The following is a 6,006-nucleotide window of genomic DNA, read 5'->3' on the forward strand; positions in this document are numbered from 1 at the left end:
TCCTGTGTCGGTATGGTTGCTATGCGCTGGGCTCCCTGTATTTTAGAAATAAGCGCTCCGGACGGCACGGTCAAGGGAGTCATCCAAACCATTGCAGTCGAAGACTCCCCGGCGGAAGTCAACGAGAACATTGTGAACCCATCCAACCCACTTGCGGTGGAAGCGCACAAGATCGGCAACTCGACAACGGTGATTGTCCTCTTTGCAGGGACGAGGATGGAGCCGTACTTTACGTAGTTGGAGAAACTACGTAAAGTACAGCTCCATCCTCGTCAGATGCGGGCTGCCAGCAGGCAGTGTGGCAAGGTTGGACATTGGAGAGAGAGAGAGAGAGAGAGAGAGAGAGAATCCACTTTATTTGGAACTTTGGTTTTAGGGTGGGGGAGTGGCGGTGGCCCAGATGGCCGCCGCGACGTCGAGGGCCCGACCGGTGACCAGTTCGTGGCGGTCGCGGTCCGAGCACACCAGAGCTTGTTCCCAGGTGGTGGGGGAGGGTAGAGGGGGGAAAGGGTCGCGCGGACATTCGTAGAGCGAGTGATAGAGTGTGTCCGGCGCGTCACACAAGGGACAGTTGGGAGAGGAAAAGAGGTGAGGGTACGTGTGCACTAATAGAGTGCGGTGAGGAAACGAGTGGCGTCACAAAAGAAGGCGCCCCATGTGGGCAGCCTCAGCTGTGAGGGAGGGATGAGGAGGGGGAAGTTATCTGAGAAGGAGGCGGTAATGTTGGGTGATGTTCCGGTATGTGAGCAGTACCGAATGGGTCATCTCGGGAACGCCATGTTTAGGTGTAAAAGAAGCCCCTGCCCGGGGTGTCAAAGCTCGAGCTTGGTGGTGGGCAGCCTCATTACCATCTATGCCGGTGTGGGCCGGGGTCCACAGCAGCATCACGTTGCTCCGTGGCACAAGATACGGGTTCCATTGCTGATTCGACAGCACATTCGAGTTCTACCGATACCACAAAACATGAACCCTCTTCATAACAGGGCACGCCGCATGGCTAGAGCTAAATTCATGCATTAGAAGTATGGAAGTAACCCAACAAGATGCAGTGACGCCGCCGTACATCCCAGCCAATCAGCACACGTCGTTTTCGTCGTTAACGTGGTTGGTCAGGAAATGAAGGCTCCGACTGTACGCACAACCTCAACCGAAGCTGCAGTGGAAGTTGAGATTGAACCTGGCTGCCATGACCTGCAAGGACTTCACCACAATACTGACTTACGCACAAGAGGCATGTGGAAGCTACCAGCGTGGGCGCATCACTACACCAGCACTGTACCTTCTGAAAACAATTTCAGAGCTACCTGAGATGGACATCGTCTCGGTTCCTGGACATGAATCCATCGACGGTGATGAGGCGGCTCACGCCGCTGCCTGCGCGTATATGCACCAGGCAATTACCCGAGAGGTAACGTCCTCCGCTGTCAACAAAACGGAACCACTTCTCTGGTATTCAGACGTCCTTGCACATTACAGGCTTGGCAGAAGAAAATTCGCGCCACCTCATCCTCGGTTAACCAGAAGAGAGGCCACACACTTCGGCGATTGCAGACAAATTCTTATCCCCACAGCAGGCTCCTTCATTCCATCTACGCCGCTCAGTATCCCTCCCTCTGCAATTTCTGTCCCACACCCGGCACCCTGTACCACCAGGTATGGGAGTGCCAACAAACTCGCAAACCTGCACGCTATCCTCCTCTTGAGCAGTGGATGGCTCGACTGGCCGATCCGGACCTTGATCACCAGCAAGACGTGGTGGAGAGGGCCTGGACGGAAGTCGCAGGCTCGGTATCCCGACACTGTGATGTCTGTCCTCAACTGGGCGAGTGTCCTGTTGTGAGAAGTTATGCTAATCAATAAATGTCTTCCCCCCCTCTCTCTCAGCCGCCTTCGCCCTCTCGACGAGGCGAAGTTGCCAATAAAGGTCACAGATCGGCAGCTCTCGCTTCCACTGCTGTAAAGTTGGATTTAATATGGTGTCGGTGTTAAGGCCCAGAATATTAATACGGAATAAAGTAGAGGGCTCCCCACAGTGAGTGAAACTCTCGCGAAAGAACAAAAAATCACGCTTAGGCAGCCACAGACCAATACTTTTCCTCACTCTACAAGACTTCACGCTATATTCTGTGGGGATCGCGACTTTCACGCGAACCCCTTTTCTGGCTAGCTTCCCGTTGCGGCCGGCGTGCACACGCGCCTCGCTCACGCGACGGGAACCATACGGGAGGGCGCCAGCGACCGGACGGTTTGTTTTCGCCCTGGTGGAAGCGTTGACCCTTTTCCCCTCTGCCTTACCCGAGAACCAGTTCTTCCTCGATACTAGCGCCACCGTAAGGCGAAGTCTGGTGGGACGTAGCATGACGAGGGGACGCTCTCTTGTCTTGGGGATCCGGTAGCGCGCGGACGTTTCGGCGCGCTTGTCCTGACCTGGGGAACGCGCCACAAAGGACGCGTCCTGACGAGCTGGGAGACTGCACCCGCGCTCGCACTCCGCAGCGCTCCGCTGCTCCGGTATGCCATCGGTGAGTCGAACCATCTCGATCTCTAGCGTTGTTTAATGCCTCGCTCCCAGTGTTACCGTTATGGCCTACGAGTAGTCTGTATGCAGTGTATTTGATTTGCACTTTGCAATAAATGCTGCCATTGATGTTTTGCCCTCGCCGCCTCCTGCCTTTGTCTGTCTCCGCAAACAACGGACCCGTCCGCAGCCGGCGCTCGCAAGGCATGTTTGCTGAGCGCGGATGGCTGCGGGGTGGGAAATCACTAGTGTGTGAAATGTAGAACCCCACATCTGGCGCCCAACGTGGGGCCTTGTTTGCGGAGACGAGCAGGAGGCACGGCAGCATCCTTTGTTCTGGCGTCGGACGATCCGAGGACAGACAACAGACTTCAGGCCTAACTGATTGGAGCGAGTTATTAGCAGAGGCGAACTTTCCTGAGAGTGAGGCGAATTAGTTATTGCTGCTGCGTTTTTAATTTGTTAAGCGCCGAGTTTGCAGCAATCGTGTATATGGCAGGAGATCGCTGCCAGTTAACACGTGGTCTCCGAATTTTTGTCGGGTCGTTGTTGGTTATGGAAACGAGGGTTTCCGAGTTTGCATCCATGCGAGGCCGGGAGCCCGCGCCGTTGTGTCAGCCCGAAGTGAGTGTGTACGGAAGCTGCAATTTGGGTCCGAGTTTTCTTTCGTTTTGTCGACTCCGGGAGTCGAGGCTCTGGGAGCCGTGTGGCTGGGCCACGTGTGCCGCAAAAGGCTAGCTGGTATTGCAGCCTGGCATGGGCGCTCCGATACCGCGGAATGCGGTAGGCGCCGCTCGCTCATAAGCTGCTTGTGTTGCAGCGAGCGTGTAGGACCCTAAAAAGCAGATGTCTCCTCACGGCTGCATGTACGGGCACGTTCAGGGTTTCTTTCGTTTGGTCTGTTTTATTTTGTTGTGTTTTTGGATGCGGGTCGTTTGCCGAAGTGAGTGACCCGAAGGCTTTCACAGCCGGTCCTCCCGGAGAAGGCACGACCTTGGGAACAATGCGAGGGCGCATGGAGCGCTCCCCCTCTTTTGTTGATCGCCTCGCGCGAGAGAAAGGAATCTCTCCCGCCTCAGGAAAGACTTGCTTTGACCCCTCGCTGCTTGAAAAACTGCTTTCCGCAGCGTAGTTGTTTTTGTTGTCGCGCCACGCGGGCGACGGTACTGAAGGGGGGCCTCATCCCTCTTCCACTGACGGGGAGAATTACGCGAGGCAAACTTTGCGCCCGCTGATTGTAACGTCGCAGGAGCCCTCTTGTTCGGCTCGAGAGACCAAGCTCTGTTCACGTAAACTAAGCGCCAGTGTGTTGAAACGTATTTCAGCAGTTTTACGCAAGCGGTGTTCATGTGTGTGAACATAGGGCTGTCGTTGGGAGCAAATACTGTTTCCGCGTTCATGTGTATGAATCAAGTGTTACTGATGCGAGCAAATACTGCTTTCGCATTTGTGTGGTTAGGCATCGCGCCGGGCGGTCGATCCGACCGTGAGTGTTCTTTGTGCCCTGTACCGTATAGGGTTAGAACAGGTTCTAGCTCTGTGGACATTTCCAGAGCGGTTGCATTGCTGAGAAACTTAGCAGCTGAACCATCGGATTGTGTCACGTTATCGATGCAATCGAGTTCGTATTTTCCCTACCCTGCACCCTGCAGGGTTAGGACAATTTGGCGTGCTTTGTTGACGCTAACAAGCTGGTAATTATGCCGAAGCCTCGGCAGTTGTGATATTCGACATCGAGCCACATGATCGATGGGATCAAAGGGCTACTGCAGCCTGTTTTTTCCTGCCCTATACATTGTAGGGTTTGGACTATTTATTGGGCTTTGTTGACATTAACAGAGCGATGGCAATGCTGACAACTCGGCAGTTGTCGTTAGGATCGCGCCACAAAGGCGGTGCGATCGGAGAGCTATTTTTTCTGCCGTACACTGAAGGTGCGGGGAGTTTCTTTGTGCAGCTAAGCCACCCCGGCTTGGACCACATGACGGAGCGTGTTTATGCTGCTGTCTACTGTTCCGGGCGAGCTGCCGAGCCTGCTGAAGCGGAGCGGTGCGGCATGCCGTCACCAGCCTGGCTGAGAGAGTCGGCAGTCTGGTCGCTCGGCGGCCACGGGCCATCACGGATGTGCCGCCACTTGAGCAACGCTTGCTTGGGTTGGCTGGTGCGATTCTTCCCGGAGCTACCCGCCTGCAGACATCAGCGGGCGACGACCGGGCCTGCTGGTACACTACTAGCGGTGGCATTGGACGAGTGGAAGCCGGCGTAGGCAACACGATGCAGTGACTAACGATTTAATCGACGAACGAACTTTTCGTCGCCTCTAGTCCTGTAGTCAGCTCTCACCGGCGTACGCAAGGAATTTAGGAGGGAGGGATGTGGGGATCGCGACTTTCACGCGAACCCCTTTTCTGGCTAGCTTCCCGTTGCGGCCGGCGTGCACACGCGCCTCGCTCACGCGACGGGAACCATACGGGAGGGCGCCAGCGACCGGACGGTTTGTTTTCGCCCTGGTGGAAGCGTTGACCCTTTTCCCCTCTGCCGTACCCGAGAACAAGTTCTTCCTCGATACTAGCGCCACCGTAAGGCGAAGTCTGGTGGGACGTAGCATGACGAGGGGACGCTCTCTTGTCTTGGGGATCCGGTAGCGCGCGGACGTTTCGGCGCGCTTGTCCTGACCTGGGGAACGCGCCACAAAGGACGCGTCCTGACGAGCTGGGAGACTGCACCCGCGCTCGCACTCCGCAGCGCTCCGCTGCTCCGGTATGCCATCGGTGAGTCGAACCATCTCGATCTCTAGCGTTGTTTAATGCCTCGCTCCCAGTGTTACCGTTATGGCCTACGAGTAGTCTGTATGCAGTGTATTTGATTTGCACTTTGCAATAAATGCTGCCATTGATGTTTTGCCCTCGCCGCCTCCTGCCTTTGTCTGTCTCCGCAAACAACGGACCCGTCCGCAGCCGGCGCTCGCAAGGCATGTTTGCTGAGCGCGGATGGCTGCGGGGTGGGAAATCACTAGTGTGTGAAATGTAGAACCCCACAATTCCGAGAATAGAATCATCGTAGTTGGGACCAGGCTAACAGTTTTAAGCTTAGTTCCGGAGTATGCATGCTGTGAGCATGTGGATATGCGCATGCGTATAACCGCACATGTTACCGACCAGATCGGCACTCTTTCATACTACTTGTTTTCCGAAATAGTGCTGCTTCGCAAGCTGAGACAATGCCGGGAAAAATTCGTAACAACGAGCGGAGCTGCTGTAGGACTAGCCTTTTCGTCCGTCTGCTGTAGAACCACCTCGCCGGCGGTTCTAAGACCCATCAATAGAGTGTCCAGGGGCCTTTCAGGAGCGGGTTCTTATCCCTCACACTACATAAATTAGAGCGGAGGGAGTCCTCTGCCGTTGACGTCTGGCTGCCGATTTCATTGCGCGAACCGTATACACTTCGCGTGGCGACGGCGCTGCCGGTCCCGTGCCAGCATCGACCAG

This window comes from Haemaphysalis longicornis, unplaced genomic scaffold (genome assembly GCF_048455015.1).
Source record: "Haemaphysalis longicornis isolate Haplotype H1 unplaced genomic scaffold, Haemaphysalis longicornis Haplotype H1 scaffold_2, whole genome shotgun sequence".
In the NCBI taxonomy this organism is placed as follows: domain Eukaryota; kingdom Metazoa; phylum Arthropoda; class Arachnida; order Ixodida; family Ixodidae; genus Haemaphysalis; species Haemaphysalis longicornis.